The sequence below is a fragment of the Lactuca saligna genome, chromosome 7 (assembly GCF_052625555.1).
Source record: "Lactuca saligna cultivar CGN05327 chromosome 7, ASM5262555v1, whole genome shotgun sequence".
Classification (NCBI taxonomy): Eukaryota; Viridiplantae; Streptophyta; class Magnoliopsida; order Asterales; family Asteraceae; genus Lactuca; species Lactuca saligna.
In genome coordinates, this window is record NC_136423.1 from 2145137 (window position 1) to 2154831 (window position 9695).

Sequence of the window (9695 nt, forward strand, 5' to 3'; positions counted from 1 at the left end):
ACAGGATGGGGATAATAATTCTAAATTCTTTCACAAAATTGTTAAAAGCAGGGGTATCAATAATCGTATTCAGATGGTTCTGAATGAAGATGGTCGTTGGGTGAGTGGGAAGGCTATGATAGAGAAATTTGTGTCTCATTTTAATAAGTTTTTGGGAAGTAAGGATGATACTGATTTATCGGGCTTAAATGATGAGTTTTTTCCTAAAAAATTGGATAGTAGGGTGGCTGTTGATATGATTAGAGTGGTTACTGATGAAGAAATTAAATTGGCGATGTTTGATATAGATGACAATCGTGCCCCTGGGCCTGATGGGTATTCTTCTAAATTTTTTAAAAGTTCTTGGAGTATTGTTGGTCCAGATGTCTGTAAGGCTGTGAGAGAATTTTTTTGGACTGGTAAATTGTTGAATGGGATTAATGCCACGAGAATTGTTTTGGTCCCTAAAGTTGAGGTTCCGAGGAAAGTGTCTGATTTTAGACCTATAGCTTGCTGTAACACTTTTTATAAGTGTATCAGCAAGATTATAGTGAATAGAATTAGAAATTGTTTGGGTGATATTGTAAGTAATAATCAATCAGCTTTTATTCCTGGTAGATCTATTCTGGACAATATTCTTCTTGCTCAGGAGTTGATGGTGGGGTACAAAAAAAAGAGAGGTACCCCTAAATGTACGATAAAGATTGATATACAAAAGGCTTATGATACGGTGGATTGGGATTTTCTTAATAGAATTCTGCAGGGATTTGGGTTTCATCCAGTTATGGTGAAATGTATTATGGCTTGTGTTTCTTCCCCGTGGTTCATGCTCAATTTTAATGGTGAAGATCATGGGTATTTTGAAGGAAAGCGTGGGCTTAGGCAGGGAGATCCTTTATCTCCTTACCTATTTACTATAGTTATGGAGGTTTTCAATATTATTATGGGTAAACTTATTGAAGATTCTTTGAATTTTAAGTTCCATAGTAAATGTTTGAGCCTCAAAATTTCCCATTTATGTTTTGCTGATGATTTGTTAATTTTTTCTTATGGTAATGGGAATTCGGCCAGAATTATAAGGAATGCCCTTGATGATTTCAATAAGATTTCAGGGCTGAAGGTTAGTATGGAGAAAAGTCAGATTTATTTCAGTTGTGTTAAGCCTAATATGAGAAGGATTATTTTGGGTATTCTTCCTTATGAAGTTGGGAAATTTCCGTTTAAATATTTGGGGGTTCCTATGTGTGTTACTAAATTGTTTGATAGAGATTGTAAAAAGTTGATTGAAAAGATTAAGTTGAGAATTTTCAATTGGAAGTGTAAAACCTTATCTTTTGCTGGCAGATTGCAACTCATTAATTCGGTTTTAACTTCTATTCATGTTTATTGGGCTTCTATTTTTAAAATTCCAATTGCTACTATTAATGAGATTGAGAAGATGTGCAGGAGTTTTTTATGGGCTAATGGTGAGATAGTCAAAGGTAAAGCTAAAGTTAAGTGGCTTGATATTTGCAAACCTAAGGAGTATGGTGGGCTGGGAATAAAGAATTTGAGGAAATGGAATGATGCTTTACTCGCTAAACATGTTTGGAATGTGGTTAATAACAAAAATTCCCTGTGGGTGCAGTGGGTGAGAATCAATTATATTGGTAGCAGGAATTTTTGGGATATTATGCAGAAAAAGAGTATGAACTGGACATGGAAGAGATTTTTGGAGATAAGGAATACTGTTAGGCCTCATGTTATATCATGTGTGGGTAATGGGAGGAATACTTCTTTATGGCATGATTGGTGGCATCCTATAGGTATTCTTTGTACTATTATTCCTAGGAGAGAGTGGATTAGTAATGGTCTTAGTGATTCTGCTTTAGTTTGTGATGTTCTTGAGTTTGATTCTTATTCATGGCCGGTTGAATGGGTTAACAAGTTCCCTGGATTGACTGAAGCTCCTATGGTTTGTATTGATTCCAATTTGAATGATGTTGTTGGATGGAGGGATAAGGGAGGTATATGCAGAAAATTTTCATGCAAACAGGTGTGGAATGATTTGAATAATTTTGGGGATATTGTGCCTTGGTTTGATCTTGTTTGGTATAATAATTGCATTCCTCGCAACTCTTTTATTTTATGGTTGGCTATTCTGAACAGATTAAAAACTCAGGATAGGGTTAGAGGATGGGAATTGGCTGGTAAGTTGCTGTGTCCTTTTTGTGATAATGTGCCTGATTCGCATAGCCATTTATTCTTTAATTGTGAGTATCCCTCTAGAATTTGGAAATATTTCTGCAGTAAAGTGGGGCTAAATTTGAGAACGGTTGAATGGAATGATCTTATTTTAATGTTGAGCAGAATGCTTAAAATGAAGACAGGTGAGAATTTGATCATTAAATGTATGATTGCTAGCTGTGTGTCTAATATTTGGAGAGAGAGAAATGCTAGACTTTTTGGTTCTAGCAGAATATCAGTTGAGGGGGTTATAGCTAGTATTGAGAATGAGATTCGGTTGAAGCTGATGGGATTAAGGAAAAGAGTTAAATTGATCAATAAGAAGGTTTGTTTGATCTGGGGTATTTCAGGAATTCAGAATGTTGAATAATGGAGATCTTTTTCTGGTTTTGCTGTTTGGAGTGTGGTTGGTCATGGTTTTGGGTTTGGCAGTGGTGGCAGTTAAATAAGGATGATGTTATTAATGGTATATGGTGGGGGTATTTTGGGAATAAAAATATGCACAAAGGAATTGACGGAATATGTCACTGGTTGGAGAGTTTACTCTTAAATCATGTGACTTGTACCTATGGGATTTTCTGTTTGGATATGATCTTTATTGAGATTATCCAAATAGAGAATCCTAGACATGTGATTGATGCCATGTCTAGTATGAAACTTAATCTGATTCACTGGTGTTTTGGTGTTATTTTTTTGTGTTTCTCTTTGAGTTTGTGGTGCAGAAAGGCGAAGCAAAGGTTGGTGGTGGGCAATAGCTGTGGAGAGATTATGGATTCCTTGATGAGGACTTTGAAGGATGTAGAAGACAAGGATTGCGACAGGAGCTTTGGGACTAATTGTCGTGAGGGGATTTCCTGTTTTTTCCTTGAAGTTATGTTTATTTGTGGTTTAGTTTATTGGGATTTCCTTGTTTTTTGTGGTTTGTGGGTTTTGAAATTGAGGGTTTTTTTCTTAAAGGTTAGCTTATGGACCGAGGGTTTTTTTAAGGGCCTTACCCCTTGCTTTGGTTTCTTTATCTGTTGGTGGTTTGGTTGGAGCAAGGGGGTGAAGTTACCTTTTTTCCCTCTTTCAATAAGTTTATGGGCTACCTTTAAGGATTTTAGGGTGTTTTGGGGTTGTGAGTGGTTATTGCTTCTTATTAGGAAATGGTTTGGTAGTTGGTTATGGATAGGATGGTTATATTTGTATTTTGTTTGATGTTTTGACTCTTGTATTCTTTTATTCTTTTTAATAAAGTTTGCTGAGCTTTGGCTCTTTCAAAAAAAAAAAAAAAAGTATTCAGATAATATGCACACATAGCACGTAATTTATATAAAATACTTCATATCTATGTGTAAGTTGAAGGTAACTATGCACTCACCGGAAAAGGTGGTGATTCCGAACTCAGACAGCGCTTCGCTTCTTAAAAAGAATTTTTCTTCGACGAAACCTAGTATTATTACCACTAGAGTTTAGTTTATTATTCGTCGAGACTAATTAATAGTCTAGCTATTATTATTATTATTATATAAGCGTCAAAAAATACTTATATAACCCATAATAATAGCCCAAGTATTTATTATAAGTTCCTAATAACGTTACTATAATTAAATAAAAGTTATATTAAAAATAGCGTAGGCGTAGCTCACTTACAGCGGGTTTTATAGAAAACCGGGCTTTGCTTGGAGCAGCGTTCCCGAGCCGAAAATCTCTTCTTCTCAGAGCCTTCGAGCACTCCGGGGCTTCCGCCTCGTGCTAGGGAGGTTCCCTAGGCTTTTCGGGGGATTTCGGGGCTAGAGAGAGGTTCTAGAGAGAGAGAGAGTAAAGAGAAGAAAGAATGGGAAAGGTGTGAAGAAAATGAGGGTGGGAGAGGTGGTATTTATAGGGTGAAATGTGGCTGAACTTGGTGCCACATGTCACCATCTGGTGGCAAGCCTTGGGGAGAAAGCAATGGCCAAGATTGTGCCACATCACCCATTTTCGCACAGCACACTTCCGACTTCTAAAATCCGTAACTTTCACATACGACCTCCGTTTTTGACGTTCTTTATATCCACGCGTAGGTAATAATAAGATCTACAACTTTTATTTTGACACCATCAGCTAATTCTCGACCGATCTTAAATTTAACAGTAGGAGGCGTTTAGACTGTTAAATGACCGCGAAGAGTTCATAACTCCTTCATACGGACTCCGTTTTCGTCTGTCTTTTTACCGTTGAGTTCCTATGAATGAGATCTTCAACTCTCATTTAGGTTGCGTAAGCCAAAAACCGCTCGAACTAAAATTCGAGTTTCGGGCTGTACACTGCTAAGCCGAATCTTAGAAAAATCATAACTTCTTCATACGAAGTCAGATTTGGGCGTTCTTTTTATCGATGTTCTTAGTTTAACATATTCTACGACTTTTGTTTAGATTGCTAAGGCTAAAAAGTCTTCTATCGTAAATTCACTATTTACGTCTTCCGGTGCCGTGCCGGTTTTGCCGTAAAACTTCGGCGGGCCATAATTTCTTCGTTATAGCTCGGATTTCGGCATTCTTTATATGTACGGAGACCTTGAGACATATTCTACAACTTTATGAAGAGATATCGGGATTATCTCACACTTTAATTTTGACGCTCATTTTTATTCTTTATTAATTATATATTTATAATTAAATAATAAACACATAAACACACATAATTCACATAATACTCAAATATTTCATATTTATTACTTCAAAAAGAGTTACAATAGTTGACCTAGACTATTACATTGACAAAAATGCTTAGCCCTGAAACCCGGGTGTTACAATTCTCTCCCCCTTAGGATGATTCCGTCCCGGAATCATGCATCAGCAAACAGATGTGGATAACGACTCATCATGTTATCCTCTGTTTCCCAAGTGAGATTCGGCCCATTCGAATGTTTCCATCGGACTAGCACTAAATTGACCATCTTGCGTCGTAACTTCTTAGTCTTACGGTCAACAATTGCCTCGGGCTCTTCGATCAGCCTTTTATTTTCATCTATTTTTAACTCTGAGATTGGAATTATATCGGGAACATCTCCCACGAATTTTCTCAAATAACACACATGGAAGGTGTTATGAATACCATTGAGTTCTTCGGGCAATTCCAGCTTGTAAGCTTGGTTCCCAATCCTCTGAAGAACTTTGAACGGTCCAATAAACCTTGGATTCAACTTTCCTCGTTTCCCAAATCGTATAAGTCCCTTCCACGGTGAGACTTTAAGTAAAACAGAATCCCCAACTTTGAAGGTTATCGGTCGTCTTTTCTTGTCAGCATAGCTCTTCTGACGATCCTGAGCTGCTAACATTCTTTCCCTAATCACCTTCAATTTCTCAGCAGTCTCATGGACTATCTCGGGGCCCATAAACTGCTTCTCTCCGGCTTCAAGCCAACAAGACGGCGTACGACACTTCTGTCCATACAAGGCCTGATAAGGTGCCATCTTGATGCTCGAGTGAAAACTATTGTTGTAGGAAAATTCTACTAGGGGTAAGTGGTCGTCCCAATTCCCTTGGAATTCGAGGGTACATGCTCTCAGCATATCTTCCAACGTCTGAATCGTTCTTTCACTCTGACCATCAGTTTGCGGATGGTAAGCAGTACTCAAACACAACTTTGTACCCAACTCCTCTTGTAGACTCCTCCAAAACCTCGATGTGAAACGACTATCACGATCTGACACAATAGTAAGAGGGACACCGTGAAGTCTTACAATTTCCTTCACGTAAGCATTTGCAAGCTTATCCATAGACCACTTCTCGTTGGCTGCTATGAAGTGTGCACTCTTGGTGAAACGATCCACGACTACCCAAATCATGTCGTGACCATTCTTCGTTCTGGGCAGTTTAGTCACAAAATCCATGGTGATGTCTTCCCATTTACCCATGGGTACAGGTAAGGGTTCTAAACTCCCATACGGTTTTTGATGTTGTGCCTTAACCCTCGCACATGTTACGCACTCAGCCACATACTTCGCAACATCGAGCTTCATCGTCGGCCACCAGTAGTAGGGTTTTAGGTCCCTATACATTTTAGTGCTACCGGGATGAATCGAGTACATGGTCTTGTGTGCTTCTTCCATTAGAAGATCTCTTATTCCTCCCGTCTTAGGTACCCAAATTCGATCTTGGAATACCTTCAGTCCTCGACTGTTCGTACCGAACACTAACGTTTTTCCCAAACGTTCTTCCTTTCGGTCATTCTTTTCTAAGGCTTCTTCTTGAGCTTTCCTGATACTTTCCACAATCGTCGAGACGACTTCAATTCTTAACGCTCTTGGCCTTCTTCTTTCAAGATTGACTTTCCGACTGAGAGCATCAGCAACAATATTTGCTTTACCTGGGTGGTAAAGTATCTCACAGTCGTAGTCCTTGAGAAGTTCTAGCCAGCGTCGTTGCCTCATGTTCAACTCCTTCTGATTAAAGAGATACTGGAGACTCTTATGATCAGTGAAGAGCTTGCACTTCGTGCCGTAGAGGTAATGCCTCCATATCTTTAAGGCGAATACTACCGCTGCCAACTCCAGATCATGAGTGGGGTAGTTCTTTTCGTGCTCTTTCAATTGTCGAGATGCGTATGCTATCACCTTTTCTCTTTGGGTCAGAACACAACCTAACCCGACTCCAGATGCATCACTATAAACTGCGAAATCTTTGACTCCATCGGGTAGAGAAAGTATCGGCGCTTCACATAACTTCTTCTTTAGCTTCTCGAACGCCTCATCGTGTTTCTCACTCCATGTATACGTAGCTCCTTTATGGGTCAAAGCTGTTAATGGAGCAGCTATCGAAGAAAAGCCTTGGATAAATCGTCGGTAATATCCGGCTAATCCTAGAAAGCTTCGAATCTCCGTGGGATTCTTCGGACGTTCCCACTTCATTACAGCTTCGATCTTGGCGGGGTCAACCATTATTCCTTCCTGGTTAACAACATGACCCAAGAATTGGACTTCCCGTATCCAAAAGTCGCATTTGGAGAACTTTGCAAAAAGCTTCTCCTTCTTTAACACCTCCAATACTTCTCGTAGATGCTTGCCATGCTCCTCCTGGCTTTTCGAGTAGACGAGAATGTCGTCGATGAACACTATCACAGATTTATCGAGGAATGGTTTACAAACCCTATTCATCAAATCCATGAATGCTGCGGGAGCATTGGTTAGTCCAAATGACATAACCAAGAACTCGTAGTGTCCATATCTTGTTCTGAATGCAGTCTTCTCAATATCCTGCTCTCTCACCTTCAGCTGATGATATCCTGATCTAAGATCGATCTTTGAGAAGTAGCTCGAACCTTGCAACTGATCGAATAGGTCATCAATCCTCGGCAATGGATACTTGTTCTTCACCGTTGCCTTATTCAGCTCTCGGTAGTCTATGCACATCCTCATGCTTCCGTCCTTCTTCTTCACGAATAACACCGGAGCTCCCCAGGGTGATGAACTAGGTCGAATGAAACCGCTGTCCAACAGCTCCTGAAGTTGCATCATGAGCTCCTTCATCTCCGTCGGTGCTAATCGGTAAGGTGCCTTTGCTATCGGTGTTGTTCCTGGTAATAAGTCTATACGAAATTCTACTTGCCTATCAGGTGGTAATCCGGGAAGATCTTCGGGAAAGACTTCCGGATAATCGCACACAACCAGTATGTTCTGCACCTCTTTCTTTTCTTTCTTAGCATCGATTACGAATGCCAAGTACGATGCACATCCCTTGGACAAACATTTCCTAGCTTTCATCAAGGATATGATTCCAGAACTCACTCTGCGTTTGTCCCCGTACACCATAAATGATTCCTTTCCGGGTGGGTTTATCCTAACTATCTTCTTTCGGCATAATATCTGGGCATCGTTGGCGCTAAGCCAATCCATACCCAAAACGATGTCGAAACCGTTTAACTCTATGGGTAATAGTTCCTCCTGGAATTCGTTTCCGTTTAGGTCAATGACGATGTTCCTAATACGATTACTAACAGGTACAAATTTGCCACTGGCAACTTCTACAATTAAGGCGTTATCAAGTTTTTCTACAGGTAATGCTAATTTCGCACTAAATTTATGCGACACAAAGGAGTAGTTGGCTCCGGAATCAAACAGTATATTTGCAGGCAAACCATTTACAAGAAAGGTACCTGAAGCGACGTCTGCTGCCTCCTTTGCAGCCTCGAGCGTCATCTGGAAGGCTCTCGCCTTCGGCTTTGGTGGTATGTTGGGTCTTCCTGCCTCCTTCTTCTTCGGGCAGTCCTTCAAAATGTGCCCTTCTTCATTACACCCATAACAGGCCTTCTGGTTAAGGGTGCATTCATTGGCATAGTGCCCAGGCTTTCCGCATTTGTAACAAGTGACCCCTCCATCACACTTCCCAGAGTGTTTCTTCTTGCACTTGTCACACCACTTTGCTTCTGATCCTCCTCCTCTCGAACTAGACTTCGAGAATCTACCTTTCTTACCGGACCTCGAGGATCCGTCAAATTTCCGTTTCTCTCCCACTTCCGCTCTCTCCAGACCCTTTTCTCGTATCTGGGTCTCCACATTCTTAGCAGCCCAGATGGCAGCTTTTAGAGTGGTAGTTTGCTTGACCATTGGACCGAAGTCCGCTGGTAATCCGAGGGCAAATTTGTTAACCTTGGAGAGTTCAGTTGGGACGAGGTGAGGAACGAGCTTCATTTTCTCAGTAAAGCTTGCAGCGTATTCAGTAACGCTCATTCTTCCCTTCTTCAGATTCTGGAATTCGTTGCTGATCTCCAGAAGATCCTGCTCAGAGCAGTATTGCATCTTTAACTGTACCAGGAAATCCTCCCACGACATTTTGCTTGCTTCACCTTTGGGCATTGAATCAGCTAATAGCTTCCACCAGCTTAGTACTCCAGATTTCAATAGAGGAACTGCAAGAGCAGTCTTCTGCCTATTGCTACACTCGCAACTCTCAAACATTGTCTCCATCTCAGAGATCCAGTTCATGACTTCCACCGGCGTCGGGCTTCCGGATAGACTCGGTGGCTTGGATGCCATGAAATCCTTGTATTTGCATCCACGTCCATCATTTCCTCTATCCTGGTGGTTTTGCCTAACTATCGGTGGGTTGGCTTGACCAATAGTCCCACTGTAGTTTCCTTCTTCAGTCTGCCCTTCGTTCAACTCGGGCTGTTCGAGCTGAATAGTCGCTTCCTCTCGATTTTGCTGGAGCAAACGCCTGGTTTCCTCCATTTGACGATCCAACATTGCCTGGATCATCGCTTGCACTCCGGCCATCGTTATTGGTCCGGCAGCGGCTTCCACAACTGGTATTTGCTCGATCACGGGGGGTTGGTGTCCGTTCCCATTTGCGTTTACGTTTCCGCTACGGGTCCTTACCATCTTGATCTATATACCGAATAAGGTGGATTTAGATCTTTATTTAGGAGAGACGTTTTAAATCGTCCTTATCACTCCGACACGTTTACATGCTAGTTCTAATATCGTAGTCGTACGTTTAGAATCCTAAACACATAAGGTTCCAGATCCGGTC